Source organism: Phocoena phocoena, chromosome 11, assembly GCF_963924675.1.
Source record: "Phocoena phocoena chromosome 11, mPhoPho1.1, whole genome shotgun sequence".
Classification (NCBI taxonomy): Eukaryota; Metazoa; Chordata; class Mammalia; order Artiodactyla; family Phocoenidae; genus Phocoena; species Phocoena phocoena.
The window spans coordinates 7,840,641-7,858,785 of record NC_089229.1 but is presented as its reverse complement, the minus strand read 5'-3'; positions in this window follow the sequence as shown (position 1 = coordinate 7,858,785).

The following is an 18,145-nucleotide window of genomic DNA, read 5'->3' as shown; positions in this document are numbered from 1 at the left end:
GAGTAATCTGTGAACTCAAGTTGGAAATTGATGTCATTTAAAATTGAGTTAACAGGAGAATTCAAGTTTCCTTCCCCACCACCACCCTTTGCAATTTGTTTCAAACGCCTTGGCCATGGAAAGAACTGCCAGGTCTAATACTAATTCAATGGCTATATAGTCTTTAACTGAGAGGCAGGTTAGTTTACTGCAGTGGTTCTCAAAGTATAGGCTGAGGACTTCCGAGGGTTCCAGAAACCCTTTCAGCAGGTTCACAAAGTTCCTCTTCCGACTGCATGACTGTACGAGGCCAGCTTTTCTTTATATCCTTCAACCAAAGCAACATATTGAGTGAAGAAGCAGAGGTGAGAATCCAGCTGTCTTCTACTAAGTCGGATATAAAAGAGATTTGCAAAAATGTAAAACAATGCCACTCTTCTAATTTTTTGTTTTGAAAGCTAGTTACTTTTAATAAAGATATTTACGTTAACATGTGATGGATTTTTGTTCTTTTAAAATCTTTTAAATTTCTCGGTAAGATTTCCACTGTAGTAAATAGATATAACCCACACCAAATCTCTTTGGGGTCTTCAACTTTTAAGATCATAAAGGGATCCTGAGACTAAAAAGTTTGAGAACCTCTAGCTTAGTAATTAAGAACTTCGAATTCAAACCTGGATCGAGCCCAGCTTCCCCACTTTGCCACCACACAGAGCAAGTGCTCACGGAGAGGTGGCTGCTGCCATCACTGTTACTTTAGGGCTTCCACCCTCGGCAGAAATCCGCTCCTTTAAACCCTTTTCAAGTGGCCATTCAAACTGCGTGAATACTTGAGCGGTGAAGAGCACAGCACTTTTCACACAGGTGGCGTTACACGTTTGGAGAGTTCTGCTTGGGTATTCATTGGGACCCTTGGTTGCAGGGTACCCGAATCCAGCTTCTAAGGCACGGGACATTTATGAGAGGGCTATGGGGCTATGTCCTGTAATAAGAGAAAGGGACAGAGAACTAGCTGGACCTAAGAATGAGTGAATAGAACTGAGGCATCGCTGCTGGGATTCTCCCTGCCTGTGTTTTGCAGAGACTAGCTTTGGTTTTTTGTTTTTTGTTTTGGCTGCGCTGTTCGGCTTGCGGGATCTTACTTCCCTGACCAGGGATCAAACCTTTGCCCTCCGTAGTGGAAGCGCAGAGTCCTGACCACTGGACCGCCAGGGAATCCCTGAAACTAGCTTTATATATGGCAGGAAAACCCTGGATGCTGACACCTCTTCTGGCACCTCTTCTCCCAGTTTCTGCCACAAGAGAGGGACTTACTCCAAGTCCTGATTCCAAAAATCCCAGCTGTGTCAGGTGCCGACACCTAGACTAATCGGTAGATTCACTTAGAAAATAGTGACTGTCTTGAGAACCTCAGAGTTGAAAGGTAGAGTGACAGTTCCCAGAAGAATGGGAGTGGTATGGGGCAGACCAAACAAGGTGTCTACGTCTGCAAGACTTGGTAGGAAGTGTTTCTTACATTGAGCCAAAATGTCTCCTTGTAACACAATTCAGTTTTTCTTGTGTTGCCTCATGAAACTGGTGGACATAATTCTTCCCTAAGATATTAGTGGAATTAATTGAGCGCTTACTGTGTTCCAAACCTAGAGGACACAGCTGAAGTAGACAAAGTCTTTTCCCTCAAATAGCTTACAGTCTAGCAGATTTTCTTAAAATGAATGAGTGGTGGAAGCTACCTCTGGAGAGCTTGACAGGGCCCAGATCTGGGCTTGATCTTGACTTGCCCATTCTCTCTTAGATTCCTTCCGGCAGCCCCTCTTCTTCAGTCCGTCCCTGAAGATTCTGTTCTCCGGGTTCTGCCCTGTCTGGGAGACCTTAGCCTCACCCATAGTCACCATAGTGGCCCCCCAGGTGGCCTCTTGACAACTGATTGTGTGCATCTCTTCCCAAATCCACTCTTTCTTTTTTTTTTTAATGTTTTCATTTTTAACTTTAATGTTTTATTTATTTATTTTAACATTTATTTATTTGGTTGCGCCGGGTCTTAGTTGCAGCAGGCGGGCTCCTTAGTTGAGGCACGTGGGCTCCTTAGCTGCAGCATGCATGTGGGGTCTAGTTCCCCAACCAGGGATGGAACCTGGGCCCCCTGCATTGAGAGCACAGTCTTAACCACTGTGCCACCAGGGAAGTCCCCCAAATCCACTCTTAGTAACCTTGTATTGATACCTAGAAATTGGCCATAGTGGTTGTATTTACACCACAGAATTGAGAAATGCTACAAATCAGAATTTCTTTTCTCCGGAAAGCCTGTTGCTAGTCATTTACCAGCACCCCACTGCATAGTTACTGTCTGGGAACATGGCACCCAAATGTGTCCATTGTCTCTCCCTGGCTGTGCGTCTCTTGGACGCTTCAAACTCAGCCTGTCAAAAATGACTGACCTGGGCTTCCCTGGTGGCGCAGTGGTTGAGAGTCCACCTGCCGATGCAGGGGACACAGGTTCGTGTCCCGGTCCGGGAAGATCCCACATGCCGCGGAGCGGCTGGGCCCGTGAGCCATGGCCGCTGAGCCTGTGCGTCCGGAGCCTATGCTCCGCAACGGGAGAGGCCACAACAGTGAGAGGCCCGCGTACCGCAAAAAAAAAAAAAAAAAAATGACTGACCTGTCATTTTCCCAAAACATACCCCTCCTCCTGGATGACTTAGCCTGGTTAATGGCACTGCCACTCATCCAATTCATGAAGACATAGGCATTCAAAGGCATTTTAGATATTCTCCTCTCCGCCTCTGCATCTAAGTAGTCATTAAACTCTATTCACTCTGCTGTTGTACTCTCACTGCAGTCTGTACCCTCTTCTCCATTCCCACCGCCACTGACAGGGCCCATGCCTTCTTCATGTTCCTCTGAAACAACTGCAGTTCCTTTACTGGTCATGCTGTCATTAGTCTCCTTGCTACAACCTGAAACGAGTCTTTAATTTGGTGTGATGCCCCCCTCCACTAGTTGAGAAAGCCCCACCTTGAAGGATGCAGAGTTCACTTCCCATCGTAGACGTTGAGCATGCCAAATCCTGGCTCCTCCAGTTTCTGTGCAGCTGGAACAAGGTAGGGTAGCTAACCTCCGTCAGAGATACTCAACCTGCCATCCCTTACGGCTGTGGGCAGCACCCAAGTCCCAGTGCAGACGGCCAAATGGGTGGTGGCATCCGGTGTTTTAACAGCCTCAATAGCCAACACCTCCCCAGACTAGTTTTGTGGCATCATTTTGGCTGTGGTCCCAGTTGCCACCCATTTTCTGAGCCTGATTAATTCCCCAACATCCCCTGTGGGCTGTGAGCTCTCCAGCATTCTCTCCGTATCCACTCTGCTACAACAATCAGCCAGGTCTTTGGTTTTCAACGCTCATCATTATCTCCTCCTGTCCCTAATGGGTAGGCCCACACCATTTCCTTTTCATTCTCGAAACATTCCTAAAAAGCCCATCATTTTATTATAATGTCATCTGATGTTTTTCACTCATTTCCTCAGCCAACAGAACACTCTTCTAAGAGTCCTTTGCCTGTCTTTTCTCTCCTTTATTTTTGTCCCATATTTGATCAATTTCTTTTCTTTTTCCTTTTTCTTTTTTTTGGCCGTGCCACTTGGCATGAGGGATCTTAGTTCCCCAACCAGGGATCGAACCATTGCCCCCTTCAGTGGAAGTGTGGAGTCTTAACCACTGGACCACCAGGGAAGTCCCATGATCAATCTCCTTGCAAAGAACTCACTGAAGAGTTGATGCCCTATGTAGTGCATTTTTTCTTTTGATACCCATTATTTTCTTCCTACTTGGACAAATTTTCAACCTACTGTTGGAACACCTTTTGTGGGCCTCTTGCCCCTGCTGAGCCCACTGCCCTGCCCTCTTACCTGAGCCTTCACCCCATGGTATGTAGAGCCACACACGGCCTGGAACTTCAAAGCCTGGAACATCTCCATCTCTTTTCATCTCTTTCCAGCCTGGCATGAGCTCCTCTGACTCGATCCCAGTGTTGCGTTGTAGCTTCTGCTGGACTTGCTTGAACCTCTTCCTTCCAAGAACCTCGGTCCTAACCAACCCAGTCAAGCTCCCTACTCCCTTGTCTCAGTGCCAGGTTACCTGAGAGGCTGGTCCTCCCCTAGACTCCTCTAAACAGAGACAGGGCACTAGCCTCCCATTAGGGCCCCCAGCATTGAGGCATCCTCTTTTCTCTGCACTTTTTGAAATCTCCCCCAAAGCAAGGCCATATTTCTAGCTAAACCCAGGCTGTGATGAAGTCTGAAACAGCATGGTCTCTTTCACCAAAGCGTCCCCTTTCTTCTACTTAGAGTAAGCTCAGAGTAGCAATTTTTCAGACTAGTTGCGTCCACATTTTGCATTCTGAGATGTGAAACTATCCATTACACAAAAGTAGAACCTATCATCCTATACTTACAGGAGAATGAAACTGTTTTCAGATGTCTTGATAATTATTCTATTTTCTGCCAAACTCCTCCTCCTGTAACTGACAGCCTCTATCTTGCTCAAAGACACTGCCATCCCATTAAACAGTCTAGAAACCTTAAAGTCATCTTTAATGCCACCTCGACCCTCATCCCCAATATCCATGTGGTTACATATCCTATCTATTGTACTTCAATTTTACATCACTCAGATGCAAGCTCACCTGCTCTGCCTCCACTATTCAGGCCTTGATCATCATCTGAATTGTTGAAATGAGTCCGTTACTCTCCTCACCTACAAGATTTAGGAGCCCTGGGACTTCCCTGGTGGCACAGAGGTTAAGAATCCACCTGACAATGCAGGGGACATGGGTCTGATCCCTGGTCTGGGAAGATCCCACATGCCGCGGAGCAACTAAGCCCGTGCGCCACAACTACTGGGCCTGTGAGCCAAAAGTACTGAAGCTCACGTGCCTCGAGTCCGTGCTCTGCAACAAGAGAAGCCACCAAAATGAGAAGCCCGTGCACCGCAACGAAGAATGTCCCCTGCTCGTTGCAACTAGAGAAAGCCCACGCACAGCAACGAAGACCCAACTCAACCAAAAATAAATAAATAAATAAATTTATTTAAAAAAGAAAAGATTTAGGAGCCCTAATAATAGAAAATCTCATAAAAGCATAATTCAGAAGGCCCAGTTCTATATTGTCTAAAGAGTCTGCCCCTTAAACAAACTCATGTTCCCTGAATCTTCTGAGCTATATTCTCAAGAGTCTGCAGAAGGCATCTGCATTCATCCAAAGCTGTTGGGGAACATGGCAAAGACAAAGGAAGAAGGAGGTTACTTTTGCCAACTATTTATTTCTTTATACCATTAATGTTTAAATCTCACTGAATTTTATTTTATTTATTATTACTATTTTTTTTGGCTGCGCCACGTAGCATGTGGGATCTTAGTTCCCCCACCAAGGATCAAACCCGCGCCCCCTGCAGTGGATGGGTGGAATCCCAACCACTGGACCATCAGGGAATTCCCATCACTGAATTTTAGAACTTCTTAAAAATACAATTGCCCAAAAGGTATAAACATATGGAAATGCTCTAACACTAATCAAGTGGAATAATAATTACACGATGGGACTTCGATGGGGTAGTATATTTTCTTTAATTGTGCCAACTGATAAGAAACACAGGAAAGCATTTATTATATGATGCCGAAAGGAAATAGAATTATCATGGGCATTGTGATCGCAACAATATAAAGAAATCTACAATATACCTCAGTAAAAAATACATACAACATGCAAAAATGAGATTGCACTTAGGTAGATTACACTGTGGGTTGTTTATAACCATGTTTCATTTACCCTTGCTATGTTTTCTCTCACATTTAAACTAAGGAAAAAAGAATCCCCCCCAAGATGCTAAATTGTCTTTAGACTCGGGAAAGCTCTGCTTACCAAGATCAGTGACTCAAGCTCTTGAAGGATGAGCCTCACAATTCACCACTTCCATCGTGCTCTCATATACACAGTCTCATCTGATCTACCTAATCACTGCTTCTATCGGATCTTTGCTTTTAAACAAAGTCAGTTTCTGGGCTCCTTGTCTCCACTCCCATCCTGGGGCATCTTGGAGACACCTGAGACTGCGTTTAGCCCCTTGTGTCACACTGACAACTTCACTCTTCATTACTTACCCACCGTGTGTTGCTATAAAGATGGCAGATGCTGTAAAGCTCTGGAGCCCTTCTCTCTCTCTTGCTTTACCTGAGTTTCCAAGCACCTCCTCTGCTGTCATTATATCTTACTTCGTTATATCCCTGTCCTCCTGAGTACACAGCATCATCTGTGTGTTTTCACACTCCTACTCAGGTTTCTCCCTAAAGCCTTCTTCATCCCCACTGTCTTCCCATGGTGAAGGGTCAAATGAGTTTAGGTTAAAATCCTGGCTCTGCTACCAACACACGAGGTGACTCTGAACAAGGTTCTGAGCCTGGCATCCTCATCTTTAAAATAGGCATAAGAGGGACTTCCCTGGAGATCAGTGGTTAATACTCCGTGCTTCCACTGCAGGGGGCGCGGGTTCCATCCCTGGTGGGGGAACCAAGATCCCACAAGCCTCGTGGCATGGCCAAAAAAAAATTAAATAGGCAGAAGAATAAAAATGGTATACCTAGGGATGAAAAGTGAGAAACAAAGAAAATTAGATTACCTGCTGAAATTAACATCGAAGAGCTCAGACCTGGGATTACTGACGGGCAGACAGAGAAAAAGCAGATCCTAGGCAAGCAAGAATGGACTGTAAAGGGATTGAGGGTGTTAATATATCCAAATAAATAACACGTTGACTCCTAAAGGGGCTTAATCTTGGAAACCTAAAACTGGAGCCTCACTGAGGCAAAAGTAGGCAGTGCCCACCCCTACTCTCTGCAGAAGAAGCAGTCTTGGCCAATAGGCTTCGACTAGTAACAGCCCATTGACAAAGCTAACCTCTGTTTGGAGAACTTAGTCTGCTTTAAATATATGCATCATCTAACTAACTTTAAAGAGCTCTTCCTTGGCCGCCCATTGAACTTAACTAAAATTGAAACTTCTTACCCAGAGCAGCTCATCCCCAGGTGAGCTGAACCCTGGCTTCCTTCCCGAGGTCATCTAAGAATGTCATTCCCTTTGGTATTCGCAGAGCTCCATCCCTCTCCCCACCTCTGGGAGTCATCACCTGGCCATTGGCCTTTGCCTGGGGCTCTCCCGCATTTCTGCATGGCTGGCTTCTCCAGGTCTCAGAACTCACCTTAATTGTCACCTCCCCAAGGAGGACTTCCCTGCCACCCCATTCACTCTATCACATCAACCCATTTTATTGTCTGCACAGCACTTAGTGATCTACATTGTCTTGGTCTCTTATGTGATCACTTGTTTACCTGGTTCTGAATTTCCAGGAGAACAAAAACCTCACCTGTCCTATTCACCCCTGAATCTCCAGCACCTACCACAGTGCCTTCACTAGTTGAATAAAAAAACAAAGGAATGAGCAAATAAACTGCTCTTTCATTTATTTTGTTCATGCCTACCAAGCCAACTGTCTGATCAGGGTTTGGTGGTCTACTGGGAAAGAGTATTAAACCAATGGTGTAGATGTATTTTTTTCTGATTCCTGTAATAGTTGTGGTTCGCTTTGAAATTATTTTTGTGTTATCTTTTTATATATAAGTCTAAGAGCTTGGTAATTATTGCTGATGTTTATTTTTATGACTAGTTATTATTCATTGACTGTTAATGATGTGCCAGCCATAGACGGGAACTTTACCATCCACTTAATCGTCACAAAAATAAAATCTATTTTTAAGATTAGTGCTGCTCTGGACCATGTTCCAGATCAGGAAAATGAGACTCAGAGAGCTTAAATGACTATGTAAGTTCTCACTGTAGGGAATCATGGCAGAGACAAACTTTTCATTGAGGTTGGTCTGACACAAAAACTTGTGTGCTCTTCCCCAGGCCCACAGTTGACACTGAACCCTCCCCCTACCTGCACCCAGGGGATTCAGCTCACCCTCTGTTGGTCTTTGGTGATGATGTTTCCACCTCACACTTGCAGAGGCCTGCCCACCCTGCAATGCTGTCATCCATGACCCAGAGTAGGCAGTCTTTTTATTTTAAACTGTGGCCAGATATTCCTCCTTTAAGCTCTTTTCTCTTCTAGAGACATGACCTTTAGGGAAGGAGTGAAGATGCCACCTGTTGTATTTTGTTTGCTTGCTTTGTTTTTTTAGAAGCTCAGTTCTTAATATATTGAAGGTCAGAGTTGAATGTACAAATCAATAATACTAATGCTATTCATTAAGTTGGGGCTTGGAGGAACAGCCATGTTCCCTGATTGATAAGGAGGCCTGACATTTGTGTAGCCCTTAACCATTTACAAAGGGCTTTCACTCCATTATCTCATGTTTCCCTCACACTAGCCCTTGGAGAGGCAGCCTGGGCTGGTGGAGAGGAGGCAACCTAGGAAGGAGATAAACCTGGGTCCACATCCCAGCCCAACACCGAGGAGTCATGTGACCTTGGACAGGTCACTTGATCTGAGTCACTCATTTTTTAAAAAATGATCATACAGGGGCTTCCCTGGTGGCGCAGTGGTTGGGAGTCCGCCTTTCGATGCAGGGGACACGGGTTCGTGCCCCGGTCTGGGAGGATCCCTCATGCCGCGGAGCGGCTGGGCCCGTGAGCCATGGCCGCTGGGCCTGCGCGTCCGGAGCCTGTGCTCTGCAGCGGGGGAGGCCACAACGGTGAGAGGCCCGCGTACCGCAAAAAAAAAAAAAAAAAGAAATGATCATACAATGAACTGAACTTTGTAAAACATCTTGGTGAATAGTTTTACGAGTCTTAATGTATATATAGATTAGTATAATCATCACCACGATCCATTGCCCCCCAAACCTCCCTCGCGCGCTCTCTTTCCCCCGCCTCTAATCCCTGAGGACCACTGACTTGTTCTCCATCCATACAGTGTTGTCTTTTCAAGAATGTCATATAATGGGGTCATACAGTATGTCACCTATCAAGACTGACTTCTTTACTATAACACAATACCTCTGTGATTAATCCAAGTTATCACGTGTGTGCATAGTTTGTTCCATTTTATCCATTTCATCACATGGAGATACCACAGTTTTCTTATTCATTCACCTGTTGAAGGACACTTGGGTTGTTTCCCATGCTTTTGTTGTTGTTTGTTTTTGTTTTTTACAAGTTTTTGAAAATGGCAATAAAATATACAATATACGTGACATAAAATATACATGACATAAAATTTACCACTTTAAGGGTACAATCTGGTGGCATTAAGTGCACTCAAACATAGTATAACCATCACCAACTATTTCCAAAAATTTTTCATCATCCCAAACAGAAATTCTACCCATTAAACAGTAACTCCCCACTCCTTCCTCCCTCCTGCCCCTGGTAACTTCTGTTCTACTTCCTGTCTCTATGAGTTTGCCTATTCTAGGTACCTCATATAAGTGGAATCATACAATATATGTCCTTTTGTGTCTGACTGACTTCATTAGCACTAAGTTTTAAAGGTTCATCCATACTGTAGCACATATTGGAATTTCATTCCTTTTTTCACTGAATAATATTCCATTGTATGTACATTCCGCATTGTGTCTACGCACTCACCTGCTGATGGACGCTTGGTTTTTTTCCTTCTTTTGGCTATCGTGACTACTGCTGCAATGCACATGATGTGTACAAATATCTCTTTGAGGCCCGTCTTTCAGTTCCTTTGGGTAATACCTAGAAGTGGAATTGCTGGAAGTGGAAATGTTAAATTTTAGCTTTCTGAGGAGTTGCCAAATTGTCTTCCACAGCAGTGCACTATTTTGCATTCTCACTAGCAATGCACTCTAATTTCTCTACAGCTGTATTAGTCTGCTCAGGCTGCTATAACAAAATACCACAAACTTGGCAGCTTCAACAACAGAAATGTATGACTCACAGGTCTGTAGGTTGCAAAGTCCAAGATCAAAGTTCTGGCAAATTTGCTTTCTGGTGAGAGCTCTCTGTCTGGCTTGTAGATAATCACTTTCTGGCTATGTCCTTTCTTTGGTGCATGAACTTAGGCAGAGAAAGTGAAAGAGAACTCTGGTTTCTCTTCCTCTTTATGTTTTTTTTAAGTTAACTTTTTTTGTTTTTTTTTTTTTTTTTTTTTTTTTTTTTTTTTTTTGCGGTACGCGGGCCTCTCACTGTTGTGGCCTCTGCCATTGCGGAGCACAGGCTCCGGATGCGCAGGCTCAGCGGCCATGGCCCACGGGCCCAGCCGCTCCGCGGCACGTGTGATCTTCCCAGACCGGGGCACGAACCCGTGTCCCCTGCATCGGCAGGTGAACTCTCAACCACTGCGCCACCAGGGAAGCCCTTAAGTTAACTTTTATTGGAGTATAGTTGCTTTACAATGTTGCGTTAGTTTCTGCTGTACAGAAAAGTGAATCAGCTATACATATACATATATCCCCTCTTTTTTGGATTTCCTTCTACTCACCAGGGAGCACTGAGTAGAATTTCTCTTCCTCTTCTTAAAAGAGCACCAAATCTATTGGATAAGGGTCCCATCCTTATTACCTCATTTGACTTTAACTCCGTTATGGGACTTCCCTGGTGGTCCAGTGGTTAAGAATCTGCCTTCCAATGCAGAGGACGCGGGTTCGATCCCTGGTCGGGGAACTAAGATCCCACAGGCTGTGAGACAACTAAGCCCAAGCTCTGCAACTACTGAGCCCACGAGCCACAATGAAAGATCCTGCATGCCACAGCGAAGATCCCGAGTGCCACAACTAAGACCCGACACAACCAAATAAATAAATAAATAAATATTTACAAAAAATTCCCTCAGCCTATATCCAAATACAGTCACATTGGGGGCTATGCCTTCAACTATGAATTAGCGATGGGGGAGAGACACAACTGGATCCATAGCAACATCCTTGTCAACACTTACTATCTTCCATTTTTAAAAAATAATAGCTATTCTAGGGGGTGTGAAGCAATAGTAGTTTTGATTTACATTTCTTTAATGACTAATGATGTTGAGCATATTTTCATGTGCTTATTAGCTATTTGCATGTCTTCCCTGGCAAAATGTCTATTCAAATCCTTTACCCATTTTTTTTTTTTTGGCCATACCACGTGGCTTGGGGGGTCTTAGTTCCCCACCCAGGGACTGAACCCATGCCCTCGGCAGTGAAAGTGTAGAGTCTTAACCACTGGACCACCAGGGAATTCTCACCCATTTTTTAAAAAATAACTTTTATTTATTTATTTATTTTGGCTGCATTGGGTCTTCATTTCTGCACGCGGGCTTTCTCTAGTTGCACGAGCAAGGGCTACTCTTCTTTGTGGAGCACAGGCTCTAGGCACACGGGCTTCAGTAGTTGTGGGGCACACAAGCTCAGTAGTTGTGGCGCATGGGCTTAGTTGCTCCGCAGCATGTGGGATCTTCCCAGACCAGGGCTCGAACCCATGTCCCCTGCGTTGGCAGGCGGATTCTTAACCACTGCACCACCAGGGAAGTGCCCCCCCACACACACCCATTTTAACTGGGTTGTTTGGTGATGAGTTGTAGGAGTTCTTTATATAAACTGGATATTAAATGCTTGTTAGATATATGATTTGCAAAAACTTGCTCCTTTTCTGTGAGCTCTGTTTTCACTCTTGATAATGTCCCTTAATACACAGAAGTTTTAAATTTTGATGAAGTCTAATTTATCTTTTTTTAAAAAATGTCATTGTCTATGCTTTTGGTGTCATATTTAAGAAACCATTGTCAAATCCAAGGTCATGGATATTTGCTCTTATTTTTTCCTCTAAGAGTTTTATAGTTTTAGCTCTTAGATTTAGCTCTTTGATCTACTTTGAGTTAATTTTTGTATATAGTGTAAGGTAAAGGCACAACTTCATTTTTTGTGGATATCCGGTTTTCCCAACACTATTTGTTGCAGAGACTGTCCTTTCCCCATTGAATAGTCTTGGCACTCTTCTCAAAAGTCTTTTGACCATATATGTGAAGATTTCTTTCTGGGTGCTCTATTCTAATCCATTGGTCTACATGTCTGTCTTCATGCCAGTACCACACTGCTTTGTTTGTTATAAAAGGATATTACCCCCCTTGCAAGTTGTCATGAGAATGAGAGATAATGAAAGTGAAGTGCCTGGCGCAGAGCTTGGCACATAGTAGGTGCTTAACAAACGACAACTATCCTTACGGGAAGGCTGGTTATGTGCTTTCAGGCTGGAAGGACCAGGGACACACTCAGGTTCCCTCAGACACACTGGGAAGTTTGTCTAATGGGAGACCATCCTCATCTGCACAGTCAGCCTGGGGAGACCAGATGCCTCAACAGGCCATCATCTGGTTGTCTCTGAGCAAGTGTCCACTGCTTCTCCGCACCTGAAGTAGATCTTCCATTTTGCTTCTCTCTTCTAGTGCTACTGTCTAAATTCACATTCCCCCAAAGAAGACCCTGAGACAAGAACTTGATAACTTATTTTGGAGGAGATTCCCGGAAGCACAGCAAGGGAAAGGGAAAGTGAGACAGAAAGTAAAAGGGAGAAGGAAGTGAGGAAAGCCTCTGTGGGCAGCTGGGGCCCAGTCTTACTGGGAGGAGCCTCGCAGAACTCAGCACAGCGCTGTGCTCCTGAGGCATTTATCCACTGACTCCCACTGCCCTAGAGGTTTCAAATCTCTGGCCCTTCTGGGCTGCCCAGCACAAAGGGCTGAGCAAGTCCCCACAACTCCAGAAAAAAACCCTCAAGCTGAGAAGCAGAGCCCTGAGAATACTAGAGGTAAAAAGTGCATGCAGGGACTTCCCTGGTGGCACACAGTGGTTAAGAATCCACATGCCAATGCAGGGGACATGGGTTTGAGCCTTGCTCCAGGAAGAGCCCACATGCCACGGAGCAGCTAAGCGTGTGCACTACAACTACTGAGCCCACGAGCCACAACTACTGAAGCCTGCAGACCTAGAGCCCGTGCTCCGCAACAAGAGAAGCCACCGCAATGAGAAGCCCACGCACCACAACGAAGAGGAGCCCCTGCTTGCCGCAACTAGAGAAAGCCTGCGCGCAGCAACAAAGACCCAACACAGCCAAAAATTAATTAATTAATTTTTTAAAAAAACGTGCATGCAGAAAAGCATCTCCTGTACCTACAGGTAAATTAGGAAGGACGGAGGGGCTGCCGGGCAGGGCACCAATAGCGTCTGCAGCTACCACCACCTACCGCCTCTCCGCCTTTACTACTTCATGAGTTCTGCACGCTCAAAGCTTCCACTGCAGCAGGCTTCTACTTTTGGCTTTAATCTCTGGGCACCTCTGGGTTTCTGTGTCACTCTGCTGCCCAAGTCTCTGTGTAGGTCTTGCATGTAACCTGTCCTCCAGAGAAGCTTGGGTGGCTGGTGGAGTCACCGTCTTGACTGGGCAGGGCTCTTCACACTCACCCAGCTCATCAGGCACTGGCCTCCAAAACTGGCTGCCCTGGCCACAGGCCCCGATCTCTCAGTCCCCATTTCTGAGGTCCCAGGAATAAAACATAACAACTTGTTCACAAGGACCATTTCGGACTCTTTCTTCAGTCTCAGGTCTCCCAGATCATCAGTAGGATGGAGTACAGTTATCCCCCTTTACAAACGAGGACATTGGGGCTTAGAGCATTTAAGAGTCTTGCCTAAAGGCGCACAGTTAGTCAAAGGCAAGCTTAGACTTGCACGAAGTCTCAACCATTTTGCCTCTTACACAGGGAACCCAAATCTCAAAGTGTTGAGTGTTATAAGAATCTTCCTATTTGGTGGATTATCTCACAGTGGAAAGGGATCTGTCCAGGAAGCCTCAGACTTTCAGGACTCTGGGTTCCTGAATGGCAGAGCACAAGATGGGGGTTCATACTAAACCCACAACAAATAAGCCCGTGCAGGCATGCCATACCAAACTGTGTCAGATCAAGTACCAATTTTTATGAAATTCCAGTTGAAGCAAGCAGTAGTAGAAATCAAATATTTCAAAAAATTTGGCTAGCTACTCTGGGAGGGTGGAAGGGGGTGATGTCTGATCCATTTCTGCTCCTATGATAGGAGATGGGGGCTTGAGATAATGCCCCAAATTGGAAGAGTGTTTGGAGGCTAGGCAACCACATGACAAATGCTCTCAGAATTGCTGTTAACCTCAATGTTCAGGCCTACCAGGTTCTTTGTCCTCAACACCGTGGCTCAAGCCTCTTCCTCCCTCATGAGACTTCTTCCTGCAGCTCATCTCTCCTCACAGCCAGATTTCTTGAAAGGACTGTCCACATTCACAGTCCCTACTTTGTCACCATCCCTCCTAGCAGTCTGACATTTCTTACCCATCATTCCGCTGAAACTGCCCACCCAGGTCAACAGGAACTTCCAATAACAAACCAACTTGCCACTTTCAGTCCTTCTCTGTAAGAATTCAGACCTGCACTTGGTGAAACCCTCCACTGTCATGTTGTCTGCCTCATCTATTTTTTTTTTTAATTTATGTATTTATTCATTTTTGGCTGCTTTGGGTCTTCGTTGCTTCACGCAGGCTTTCTCTAGTTGCAGTGAGCAGGGGCTACTCTTTGTTGTGGTGTGTGGGCTTCTCATTGCGGTGGCTTCTCTTGTTGCGGAGCACAGGCTCTAGGTGCATGGGCTTCAGTAGTTGTGGCACGCAGGCTCAGTAGTTGTGGTGCATGGGCTTAGTTGCTCCGTGGCATGTGGGATCTTCCAGCACCAGGGATTGAACCCGTGTCCCCTGCATTGGCAGGCAGATTCTTAACCACTGCGCCACCAGGGAAGCCCATGCCACATCTCTTTTTAACTGTTGCCATGCATTATATAGTATGATGGGGCAGTTTCAAGTTTTTTGGGTCCTGAAGCTTATGCATTTGCGGGGAACCTCTTTAAGAAAAATATTACAAAGTTACATTGAGAAATTGCTAGATTCTCTCCTGGGCTGCTGCAAGTGAGGGGCCCTGAAGCTTAAGCTCCATTAACTTCATAGCGAATCCTCCCTGAGAAGAGACAAGTTTATGTAAGCATTCTCTACCAGTGGACAGGATGGATGCGCCATTACAACAGTACTGCAAAGAACATTTTTTTTTTTTGGCCACACGGCTTGCGGGACTTTAGTTCCTACACCAGAGATTGAACCTGGGCCCCCAGCAGTGAAAGCACTCGGAGTCCTAACCACTGGACAGCCAGGGAATTCCTGCAAAGAACATTCTTACACACAACTCTTTTGCGAACACGTGTATTTCTCCAGGGACAGAAAGAATAGGAATTGCCAAGTTCTAGGTCATGGGCCTTTTCATTTTTATTTGATGGTTTACTGCCAAATGCCCTCCCATGAAGCATCACTAAATTCCACTCCAGTGGGCAGTCATGGGGGGAATTGTCTCATGTCCTTGACAGCACTGGATGTTATCATCTTTTTTGTTTTTGTTTTTCCAAGCTGATGGGAAAAATAAGAAAGCATTTCAGTGTTATTTTAATTTACTGTATTAGTTTCTAGGGCTGTTATAACCAGGTACTAGAAACATAGTGGCTTAAAAAAAAAAACAGAAATGTATTGTCTCATGGTTCAGGAGACGTGTGCCTTAAAAAAAAAAACAGAAATGTATTGTCTCATGGTTCAGGAGACAAGAAGTCTGAAATTGAGGCGTCAACAGGGCGGTGCTCCCTCTGAAACCTAGGGACATAGGGGACCATTCTTCCTAGCCTCTTCCTAACTTCTGGTGGTGCCTGTCAGTCTTTGGTGTATCACTCTGATTCTCTGTCCCCACAGGGCATTCTCCCTGGGTCTCGGTTGTCACATGGCCCTCTTCTTATAAGGAGGCCACTAGTCATATTGGATTAGGGGCCCACTCCACTCCAGTATGACCTCATCTTAACTAATTATATCTGTGACAACCTTATTTACAAATAAGTTCACATTCCGAGGTACTGGAGGTTAGGACTTCAGCATATTTGGGGGCAGGGGGGAGTGAACACAATTCAACCCATAATATTTACATTCTTCTAATTTTACGGACATCGAATATCTTTTCATATGTTTACTGAAAATTTGGATCCTTTCTTCTGCAAATCGCCCTTTCATATGAGTTGCCCGCTTTTCTATTGGGTTGTTTTTCATTCCTGTTTCTTTCAAGAGCCTCTGTATTTTCCATGACGAATCTGTTATATATGTGGCAAAGGTTTGCGCTCAGCCCATCGCACGTTCTGTAACTTCAGTTTTGGTATCTGCCTTGATGTCTGTGATGCCAAACTCCCCAGATTTCCCTCCTGCTTTCTGGTTCAGGGTCTGTCCTTCTTCCTCTGCCTCTTCCTGTGAAGTCTTCCCCATGTCATAAACAGCACCACATCCATCTAGGCTCCAGTAAGAAACATAGGCGTCTCTCTCTCTCCTTTTTTTTTTTGGCCATGCTGTGCCACACGACTTGCTGGATCTCAGTTCCCTGACCAGGGGTTGAACCCGGGCCACTGCAGTGAAAGCCCAGAATCCTAATCACTAGGCCACCAGGGAGCTCCCCATGGGCGTCTCCTTTGATCTCCCTTCTCCCTCATCTATACAACTTACCGCCAATCTCCATCAACTTTAACCTCTTAAATACCTGTCAAATCCATGCATCAGTGGCCGGATGATGGGAGAGTTCCTGTCTGAAGGCCTCCAGTTTCTGTGTGGAATAGAAGGTGAGGTCAGAGGTTTGGGGAGAGTGGCGAGGGTTTTCAATAGCCACTGTGGAGGGTGGCAGGGTGAGCCGACAAGGAGGACAGCATCGTTGGTGTACGGTATTTGTGGGCCCGGTTATGGTCACCGTCCATGAATTGATGGCACCAGACTCTGTGGTGCTGTGATTTTCTTCAACAGACCTCAGGGCCCAGGTGCTCCCCGGGAGAGGAAGGGCAATCAGACTGACCCAGAGTTGGGGCTTCCAGGCAGGTACAACAGAGAGGCAGGTTGAGAGAAGTCAGAATGTTGTCAAGAGAGTGGCCAAGGTGGGGAATTGTGGAATCGGTGAGGGAGGGGAAGGAAGTGAGGACAGGAGTGGAGTCAAAGAACAGGAAGTTTGAGCAACGAACAAACAGCTGGAAAGTAGGGAGGGGCTCAGATGTGGACACGAAGAGAGCAGAATAAAGGAGGGGGACTTCCCTGGTGGTCCAGTGGCTAAGACTCTGTGCTCCCAGTGCAGGGGCCCGGGTCTGATCCCTGGTCAGGGAACTAGATCCCACCTGCTGCAACTAAGAGCCCATATACCACAACTAAATATCCCGCACGTGCAACAAAAGACCCCGCACGCGGCAACAAAGGTCCTGCATGCTGCCACTAAGACCCGGCTCAGCAAATAAATAAATATTTAAAAAAGAAAGAACAAAGGAGGGACTGGGGGAGAGAGGAAGACAGAAAGTGAGAGACAAGGACTTCAGAGGAGGCAGGAAAGGACGATGGTCTGGAAGAAGCCTTGGGGCGGGTGCAAGAGGAGCCAGGAAGCAGGGAGAAAGGAACCGCTGCGCGCGGGAGGGGTGCTAGGAAGGGGTGGTGACCTCACAGCAGAGCGTGATTTCTGTTCAGAGGTTCTGAACTGGTAGCCTACAGGCCAAACCTTACTTTGCTTTGCTTGCTCAAAAATTAAGTCAATATGAAAAATATCAGGTTTCTCACAAAGAGCCAGATTGCTGGCCTCTTTCTCTTTGTTTCTGAGATATCGTTCCCATACCATAAAATTCACCATTTTAATGTGTGCCATGCGGTGGTTTTGAGTATATCTGTAAAGGTGTATAATCATCACCATTATCTAATTCTGGAACATTTTCATCATCTCTGAAAGAAAGCCTGTACCATTAGCACTCACTCCCCATTCTCCCTTCTCCCCCAGCCCCTAGCAACCACTCATCTATTTTCTGTCTCTATGGACTTACCTATTCTGAACATTTCATATGAACGGAATCATACAATTAGTGGCCTTTAGTCTGGCTTCTTTCACTCAGCATGTTTTCAAGGTTCATCCATGTTGCGGCACGTGTCAGTCCTTCATTTGTCCTTATGGCTGGACAATATTCCTTTGCATGACTAGACCACATGTTCATATATTCATCCCTTGATGGACTTTCTGGTTGTTTCCACTTCTTGGACATAATGTTGCTGCTATGAACATT